Here is an 11,026-nt window from a genome sequence, read left to right on the forward strand (position 1 = left end):
ACACAGCTGTTGGTCTTATTATGTTTGCTTTGTTAAAACAATTATTTAAACAACTGTGATTGTGAAGTCATGAAAGAAACAGGTATGTTGAGTTGTTCATTATTTTTCTAATCTCTGCCTCTTTCCTTTTAGGATACAAGCAAAGTGACATTTATCACACATCATGAGCCTTGTGGAAGTACAAAGGAAGAGAGAATGAACATTATGGGGAAAAAATTGAACTGAGGAAATTCTTCTAAGAATATTTTATTTAGTTAGTGCATTAAAATTTAACATTAATTCAGGTTTAATTTTTGTCTTTAATTTCTGCCAGAAGTTTTAAGGGTTTGAAGTGTTAGGTTAATAGTTTCCAACTAAGGTCAGATAGCTGTAAAATTAAAGCTACAGAAGTTACTGTTTAAGTTATAGCAAAGTATGAAAAGATCCTGCCCACTTTTTCCATTATTTATTACTGAAATGCCTATAGTGATTTTACCAACTGAGCAATTCTTGTGCTGATTTATGTCATTAACCACTTCCAGATTATCTTTTCAAAATGTAGCTATCGTCAAAAAAGAATTTCTCTGGTCAAATATCTCCATTTTTTCCACTCTCTGTTAGACTATAAAATAATATATAATCCACGTCTTCAATAGTGTCCCAATTTATCATTCCGTTCCCATTGACCATCACTCTCCTTTTCATAATGCACAAGCTCGTCAATGAAGAGAAGCTACTTGCCATTCTGTAAATACACACTTTGTGTGTATGTGTATGTCGGCACTTCCACCTGAAATTCTCCTACTCTTTATCACAGCTCAGCTCAGCTCAGCTCAGCTCTGGCTTCTTCTTAATTTCTCTTGTTTCTCATCCTTTCTGCCAGAAGTAATCATCCTCTCTCCTGATCTGCCCTAGTGTTCAATTCTTTTAAATGGCACGTCTTATTTTATTAATATATGTAACATATAAATATATAGGAACATAAACATGTGAATGCATGTGTGCATCTCTGTATATTATTTCAGTGTTAGGTCTGGGGTCAAGGTTTAAATCTTGGCTCCTCCTCATAATCTGTGAGTGTTGTTGTATAAATTCTTTAACCCCTTTGTGCTCAATGGCCTCATGTAAACATGTGCTTGATAATAGTACTTACATTATAGTGTCGTTATGGGTATTTGGTGAGATAATACAGATAACAGTCTAGGGACTGCATCTAGCATATACCATGAGCTCAATTAACAATTAGCTTTTCTTATTATTTCATTTCACAAATTCATTTTATTTATTATATTTATTTCACATAGTTTTTATGAAATAACATCTTTACTATTTATGTTCTTATCCAAGTATTCTTACAAAGGCCCTCATGAAGTATTTATGCATGGCATTCTCTCCCAAAAAATATATAGTTTTAAATATGTAAGGAGTTTTAAATAATTACTGTGAAAAAGATAAAGTTTATGTCAAATTTTATCAAAAGTACATACCACTTTACTAACAGGCATGTTAGAAAAAAATTCCAAGCCCACACATATTTAACACAATCATTAGCACTAAATGCCAAGAATACTAGTGGGAAATTATCAGCCCAAGCAGATATTTAAAGGCAGACTACAAAGTTCCAGAGGGTCTTTGTGACACCACTGGGTTCTGAGTGCTGTGGTGCCTCCACCCATATCCCAACCCTGTTATCACACTTGGTGACATATAAGGGACACCAACAGTGCTCCATGTCCTCCACAGGAGGACCAGAGCTTGAGCCACCTCTAACATCAGAAGCCTCCACTGAAACCTCCTAATTACTGCAGGAGGCTTAATTAGAATTGACCAGCCATGTTTAATTAAAGGACAATGAAGATATTCTTGTTTTACATACTTATTAGGCTCAGTTCTGAACCAACTCTCTAAGCCATCAGCTGGATTTCTGTCCCCTGTGTATGGGGTCTCCTAACCTCAAATCTTCCCCAACTCCTAGAGCCCTTCCACCATGCCCTCGTATGGTCTACCCCCAGCCAGATCTGCTACACTTTAAGCTTCCTCTCCAAACATTCTTTGCTATAACATCTGTATGTGAATCTAAGTAACATAGCCCCAAAGCTCTTAATGACTACTTACTTCACTCACACCACATACTTTCCATGGGACTGGAGATGGAGGAATATTCTACTTTCTCATCATTCCTGGCTCAATACAATTTCTTATTACTCCCTCTCTTAATAAGCTCAGGTTGCTATGACGTAACATCAGAGAATAGGTGGCTTAAATGATCAACATGCATTTCTTGAAGTTCTTAAAGCAGGGAAGTCAAAGATGAAGATGCCAATTCTTGTTGAGGACTCTCTGCTTTCAGGAGGCTCCCGTTTTACTGTGTGTTCAAAGGACCTCTTTTTTGTGTACGCAAAGAGAGAGAGAGCTCTCGTGCTTCTCCTTGTAAGACCCTAAACTCATCATAAAGGCACACAACCTCCTCTAACTGTAATTAACTTCCAAAGGCCCCCACCTCCAAATACTATCACACTGAGAGTTAGGGATTCAACAGAAGAATTGAAGGGAGGACACAAACATGTAATTCATAACACTCTCTTAAAGCCCAACTCCTGAAGTTTGTGTTATCTGACTATACTACGTGACATTTCAAAATTTTGTACTCAATATAAAACATTCACCTAAATATTATCACCTGAGTCATTCTCCTCTATACTGCCTATAATCATTGTTTATTATTCGGTCTTCAGCATCAGGTAGGTTGAAGGTTCATGCCACTGGAAATTTCTTATCTTGCCATCCTTATTTAAAAATTCATCTGAAATAAGTTTTTCCTCCTACCTATTTATCTACCTCATCTCATAGTCATTTCTAGACTCTTTTTTTACTTCCAATAAATTTATGACAACTCAAATCTTGATTTAAAGGGTCCTATCTTACAGCCTTCTAACATTTCAACTCACTGACTTTGCACACATTTTAACAATTCCTTGACTTCCCAGAATCATACAATCCATTAAATTTTTCACTTTTAAAAAATGTCTACTACCATCCACAATTTGCTGTCTGCAATTTACTCTTATACACGACTCATATTCCATCGTCCATCACCATAATTTCTTGTTCAATACAATCAAAACACATAACCCACTATCCCTCTGGGTTTCTCACTTGGCAAAACCCCAACTGTGATTATATGCAAAACTTCACCTAATTTGCAGAAACAAGCACTGAAACTGATTTGCCTCCCTTTAAATTTATAACTACAGATTTGGCATGCATGATCACAGAAGCCTGTCAATAACACTTGTTTTCATTGGCAATTCAGTTTTCTAGTATTAGAGACAATAATTCTGTACTTTCTCCTTTCAAGGAGAAATTCTCGGATTGACTCATGGAATTACTTCTAATTCTGCAATGATATTTTCTCACGTGTTTTGGCATTGTGATTTCTTCTCACTTTATTTTTGAAGATTATGTTTTATATATTTTTTTCTATTCTGAGACTAAACATTTCTAGCCCATTGCTAATATTCCCCTTCAAATGTTTTTTTAACCTTTCTTTGCCTGCTATTTACCTCTTTTTCAATATCTCTTTCCTCGTTTAATGCAGAGTAGGAGAGAATACAAAGATGTTCAGAACATCCCATTTTTTCTGGATTAATTTTTTAATACTTCAAACACAATCATGTTTGTGTGTAGATAACCCTAAAATCTATATTTTTGAGCTTTGATGTATTTCCTGTCCTTCAGACTCTGCCTATTGTATATCATTATTTAAATTTTTCTAAATGCATCTTAAACTACATCCAGAGATAAATGAATTTTCTTCCTAAACTAGCTCCCTTTTCTAAAAATATATAAATTTCAAAGAATGGCAACATGATATACCCATTGACCTATTTCAGAAATTTAGTTTGGGTACCACCAAAGATGTCTCCTCTCCATTACCTTCACTTCCTACCATCAATCAATCTCAGGCCGCTATTTATACACTCCTGTCTCCGTTAGATTATGGAAATAGCATCTAATTGGATTCACCACTTCTAGTCTTCTTCTCTGGTCCATTTTTCTAGGTAGTTAGAGAGGCTATTCTAAAATAAAACTTTATCAATTTAATATTCTACTTAAAAGCTTTAAGACATTTTAATGCTCTTAGTCCACCCTGAAAAACATTATTGATTATCTAACCAACAGCCATCACTCCCATTTTTCTGGCCAACAGGACCTATTTCTTACAAGACTCACTGAAAATGCCAGATAGCTCCTTTCCCAGATATGCTTGAAGCTTGAGAGTCAGCAAATAACTCAATCTTGGCCAACTGAACCTGAGATATGACCTATTATAGAGCTTCTCACAAACATTTTCTCCATGACAAAATGAGAGCAATGAGTAAAGATTATTGTATTAGCTCTTACTGCCCCTTCTGGCTCTGTCTTTGCTTCTTTGCAGTCTTTTCATAATATGGTAGGGATTTAAAAAGGAAGCCCTTTTAAAGGGAGTCTAATCATGATACATCTCTGCTCATAAACTTCACTTGGCTTTCATATCTCACTCTAAATGGCAATCAAAGTATACAGAGTAACCTATAAATTTCTTTATAATCTTCACCAGCCCCCATTCTTGCTGATGCCACACCTAAGATGGTAGCCCAGGAGTTATAATACACATAAGGGAGAAACAGGGGAGCATTTAAATACAACCTGTATTTTAAAGATAGCTGCAAAGAATTGGATCATAACTTTTTAAGGACTTACTAAAAAATGATTGAGCAGGCTTTGGCATACTTAGACATCAGCCTAGCTTCTTCCACAACCTTTTTGGCTACATGAACAAGCAGAAGGCAGAGGAGCAAGAAAGAAGGGAGAACTGTGGGATTTGTATATAAGTCTAGTGCCAAATGGGGAGTTCTATGTTTTCCTTCCTTTTCACCATGGGAGATGCCCCCATCCTAAAGTCAAAGGGGGCTTGAAGGGGGCTTCAAAGAACCACTAATAGAGATTGGAAGTATTTTCAAACAGGGGTATCTGGCATCTTTTCTTTATTTGGACATCCATTTATGCAGGAGACTTGCTGATCTGTTTCCTGTGCTTATTTAGCAGAGAACAGATTTAAATAAAGGTATCCAGATGCAAAGAAGGGATAGCAGTGAAGAGCCTGTACACATATTTCTCTCCAAACCTGAGGTGACAAGGATGAAGTTTTGTGTGTGTCAAGTGAAATTGCAGGATACAGCCATACTTGATATGTCTTGCTGTTGCCTCCAGCCAGTTGACCCATTTGAAATAAGTTCTCAGAATAAGGAGCTGTGGAACAGGCATCAAATGATGAGCATCACAGTAGGAGCTTGGTGAAGATGTTCATACTGAGCTAGATCTCTCTGTCAGGGAATCATGTGGTGGTTTTAGCAGTATGTGTACCCACTGAGAGAACTGGCTTTTGAGTCCCTGCAACACAAAGGATGCTGATAATGACACAGACCAATGCAATCTAGAGCCATTTGAGATTAGTATCACAATAAGTTTTCATATTGCCCCATAAAGCAGTTCCTTAGATAAATGCTTTGTGTTTATACTGCACCTTCCTTCTGAGGAGCTCATTGGGGTTTCTCATTTATCAAATAATCTTAATTTGTTGGGGGAATAAGGCTGAATATATTAATCTACCCCAAGAAGATAATTGGAAGAAGTTAATTAACCCAACTAAAATTACAGGCTTAGTTCTAAATGGTCCCATATACTTGACTCATTTGAATTCCTGCCCTCCATCTTAGATTATAGAGAAGAGTTTTTGTGTAAGTCTGACAATTTCACTCTTACATAAGGAATTCTCAGACATTTATAGTGGAAATAAGTTTACTATTTTAATTTTCTCATTTTTAGAAATATGAAGTCTACCAACTTTTTTAGAAATCACTTATGTTTCTGAATGTGGAGAGCAAGATTGTATCACACCAAAGCTAATAACATAAATAACTATTTGAAGGAGTCTGAGGGCTCTCCATACAACCGAAATCTGAGAGGTTAGGTAGGAGGGAAAAACAGTTGGAGGAATATGGCACTTAACTCCTCTTTCCCTCTAGATGCATCTGTTCATTCAAAATAGGGAGGGAAGACTGAAAAAATGAGTCATTTCTAGTGATTCCACTAGACTGCAGCACAGAAATTGGGCATCCCAGCTGCTAAGGTACAAAGAACTCATAAAACAACCCAGGCCTACATTTGAAAAACTGGAATTTTATCCCTTTTAGAGGAAGCCATAATATTCCAGAGCCCCTAATAATCTCTCTAACATTTTATGAAAGATTTCCAGTACTTAATCAAAAATGGCCTGGAAGTTTAAAGTTATTAAATGGAAACGCTAAAATAATTATGACTAAAATGTTCACCAAAATAGACAATGAGATGGAGAATTTCAGCAGAGAATGAGAATCTATGAAGAAAAAGTAAAAGCATGTAACTGGAAAGCCCAAAATCTAAAGCTAAGAACAAATTAAATGGACATGATAACAGAATGGCCACAGCTGAAAAAAGAATTAATGGAATGGAATATAGGTCACCAGAAAATATCCATAATGAAACAAGAATTGTCTTATTTGTTTTATTTGCCACTACACAGAGAAGAACTAGATTAATTCTTAATTCTTAGTGGTAGGTATACTATTACTTCTATTGCTAGTACTTATTATTACTGCTTATTGTTGCTACTATTACTACCACCACTACTATTTCTACCTTGAAAAATACCAGTTAACAATTACTGAACACTCACTCTGTGCTGAGCATGACTATAAAAACCTTAATGTATTAATCCATTTGATTTATGCTACAATGTCATAAAGAGAAAACTCGTATTGTCCCATGCTATAGATGAAAAAATGGAGCACAAAAGATTAAGGAAGGGGTACCTAGCAGCCTCAGTCAATAGAGCATGAGACTCTTATTCTTGGGGTTGTAGTTTTGAGCCCCATGTTGGGTATAAAGATTACTTTAAAAAAATAATAATAATAAATTAAGTAAGCTGCTTGAGGTCATATATTTAGTAAATAGTCAATATCAAGTGTTTTTGTTTTTTTGTTTTTTTTTTTGTTGTTGTTGTTTTAATAGAGAGAGAGTGTGTGCCTGAGGAGAAGGGAGGGAAGGGTAAAAAGCAGGCAAAAGAGAGAATCTTAAGCAAGTTCCATGCCCAGCATAGAGTGCTAACTGGGGCCCCATCTCAGGACTCTGAGATCATGACCTGAGCCAAAATCAAGAGTCAAGACATTTAACCAACTGAGATGCTCAGGCTCCCCAGTATCAACTCTTAATCAACTTAATCTTACTATACTGATTCTCAGAAAGATAAGTGTTGTTAAGCTGGTGAAAAGAAAGAAAGCAAAAATAATTGGAGGGAGAGAAAGTTTGATGGTGGAGGGGAAGGATTCCTAACTACTTCTCCATCTTTTCAAAGTTTTCCATTTATTTGTCAATGTGTAGAAAGAAGGATTTCTACCAAAATAAAATCTTGATAATTTTGTCAATATTAGTATAGGATGGAGAAGAGAAAAAAAAAATAGTGTCTGATCTATATTCCTAACTTTGCCATCCATAATATTACTCAACATTATCATAATTTCTATAACTTTTTAAAAATATTTTATTCATTTATTAGAGAGAGAGAGAAAGAGAGAGAACACAAAAGGGTAAAGGGTCTGAGGGAGAAGCAGACTCCTCACCTAGTAGGGAGCCTGATGTAGGGCTCGATCCCAGGACTCTAGGATCACAACCTGAGCTGCAGGCAGTCACTCAATGGCTGAGCCACCCAGGTGTCCCTTTTAATGACAATGTAATGCTAAATTTTTACTGAGCATTTCTTTATTAATTACTTTTATTAACATATAATGTGTTATTTTCTCCAGGGGTACAGGCTTGTGAAATGTCAGGTTTACACACTTCACAGCACTCACCATATCACATACCCTCCCAATGTCCATAACCCAACCACCCTCTCCACATCCCCCTCTCCCAAGAACCCTTAGTTTGTCTTGTAAGATTAAGTGTCTCTAATGGTTTGTCTCCCTCCCGATCCCATCTTGTTTCATTTTTTCCTTCCCTACCCCCTAAATGCCCAACTCTGCCTCTCAAATTCCTCATATCAGGGAGTTCATATGATAATTGACTTTCTCTGATTGACTTATTTTGCTCAGCATAATACCCTCCAGTTCCATCCACATCATTACAAATGGCAAGATTTCATTTATTTTGATGGCTGCATAGTATTCCATTATATATACATATACCACTCTTCTTTATCCATTCATCTATTGATGGACATCTAGGTTCTTTCCATAGTTTGGCTATTCTGGACATTGCTGCTATAAACCCTCGGGTGCATGTGCCCCTTCAGATCACTACATTTTAATTTTTGTTTTATCTTACATCTTTAGGGTAAATACCCAGTAGTGCGATTGCTGGGTTGTAGGGTAGCTCTATCTTTAACTTTTTGAGGAACCTCCATAATGTTTTCCAGAGTGGTTGCACCAGCTTGCATTCTTACCAACAGTGTAGAAGGGTTCCCCTTTTTCCAGATCCTCTCCAACATCTGTTGTTTCCTGACTTGTTAATTTTAGCCATTCTAACTGGTATGAGGTGGTAACTCATTGTGGTTTCGATTTGTATTTCCCTGATGCCAAGTGATGTTGAATACTTTTTCATGTATCTGTTGGCCATCTGAATGTCTTCTTTGCAGAAATGCCTGTTCGTGTCCTCTGCCCATTTCTTGATTGGACTATTTGTTCTTTGGGTGTTGAGTTTGAGAAGTGCTTTATGGATTTTGGATACTGGCCCTTTATCTGATATGTTCTTTGCAAATAATCTTCTCCCATTCTGTCAGTTGTCTTTTGGTTTTGTTGATGGTTTCCTTTGCTGTGCAAAAGCTTTTGATCTTGATGAAGTCCCAATAGATCATTTTGCCCTTGCTTCCCTTGCCTTTGGTGACATTTCTAGGAAGAAATTGTGGCTGAGGTCAAAGAGGTTGGTTGCTGCTTGTGTTCTCCTCAAGGATTTCCTGTAGGACTGTTTGGTGTTTGCAAATTCTTTTAATTTTTGTTTGTCTTGGAAGCTTTTTATCTCTCCTTCTATTTTCAATGATAGCCTAGCTGGATATAGTATTCTTGACTGCATATTTTTCTCATTTAGTGCTCTGAATATATCATGCCAGTTTTTTCTGACCTTCCAGGTCTCTGTGGATAAGTCTGCTGCCAATCAAATATTTCTACCATTGTATGTTACAGCTTCTTGTCCCAAGTTGCTTTCAGGATTTTCTCTTTCTCACTAAGAATTATAAGCTTTATTATTAGACGATGGGGTGTGGACCTATTTTTATTGATTTTGAGGGGGGTTCTCTGTGCCTCCTGGATTTTGAAGCTTATTTCCTTTGCCATATTAGGGAAATTCTCTACTATAATTCACTCCAATACACCTTCTGCCCCTTCTCTCTTTCTTCTTCTGGAATCTCAATTATTCTAATATTATTTTGTTTTATGGTATCACTTATCTCTTGAATTATCCCTTCATGGTCCAGTAGTTGTTTGTCTCTCTTTTGCTCAGCTTTTTATTCTCCTTCATTTGGTCTTCTATATCACTAATTCTTTCTTCTACCTTATTAATCCTAGCAGTAGGAGCCTCCATTATTGATTGCACCTCATTAATAGTTTTTTTTTTTTTTAATTTCATCTTGGTTAGATTTTATTTCTTTTATTTTTCCCAAAAGGGATTTTATTTCTCCAGAAAGGCTTTCTCTAGTATCTTCCATGCCTTTTTTAAACCCAGCTAGCACCTTGAGAATCATCATTCTGAACTCCAGTTCTGACATATTACCAATGTCCATATTGATTAAGTCCCTAGCCATCAGTACTGCCTCTTGTTCTTTTATTTTGTGGTGTTTCTGCCTTGTCATTTTATCCAGATAAGAATATATGAATGAGGGAATAAAATATGAAAAGGGTGGCAAAGACCCCAGAAAAATGTACACTAGCCAAATCAGAAGATATATATATATATCTATATCTATTAGATGTACACTAACCAAATCAGAAGATATATTTGGTCTCTTAGAAGAAAATACCTCCCAAAATTTTAAAGAAAGAAAAACTTATATATATATATATATATATATATATATATATATATATATATATATATATACAAAAATAAGGGTTAACGTGAAGGGATGGAATATGACTGTAATGATGAAAATTTTTAAAAAATTCTAAAAATGAATTTATAAGATAAGTTCGTTGGAAAAAGAAAAAAGAGAAGGGAATGTACTCAGGCTGGAGACTAGAACAAAGTCATGTGCTAGATTAGGGTATATTTTGATCTAGTAGAAGAAATTATATCCCAATTTTTTAGAAACAAAAATACCTATATGTATACAAAAACTAAGGTTAAATACAATGAGGGGATAAAATATGACTATAACAATGAAGGTTAAAAAAGTGGGTTTTTTTGTTTTTTGTTTTGTTTGTTTTTAGAAAGGTGTTGTTAAGATAAACTAGTTAAAAATGTTAAACTAGTTAAAATGTTAAAAGAGGAAAAGTTTAAAAAAATAGAATAAGAAAAAAATAAAATAAAAAAATAACTTTGCAAGACTAAAAGATGATGGGGGAAAAGCCATGAATTCTATGTGTTGCTTTCCCCTAGCTCTGGAATTCTGCTGTTCCTCTTGATCAGTGAGCTTGGTCTTGGCTAGATATTCTTGCTGATCTTCTGGGGGAGTAATTCTCAACTTCTGTTGCAGTAATTCTCAAATGTCTTTGTCCAAGGTGGAATTGTACCACCCTTGCCAGGGGCTGGGCTAAGTAATCTGCTCTGGTTCACTCTCAGGAGTTTTTGTTCCCTGAATGCTTTTGCTACTGCTTTGGAGGATGGGAATGAAAATGATGACCTCCCAGTCTCCAGCCAGAGTTGCCAAGAGCTCAGGGCCCCACTACTCAGTGCACCCTCAGAGATAAGCAGTCAATCACTCCTATCTTCCTGGTCTCCATCCCCACTCCAAGCTCACCCGGTCTGTGACCAAGCA

This window comes from Mustela nivalis, assembly GCF_964662115.1.
Source record: "Mustela nivalis genome assembly, chromosome: 9".
In the NCBI taxonomy this organism is placed as follows: Eukaryota; Metazoa; Chordata; class Mammalia; order Carnivora; family Mustelidae; genus Mustela; species Mustela nivalis.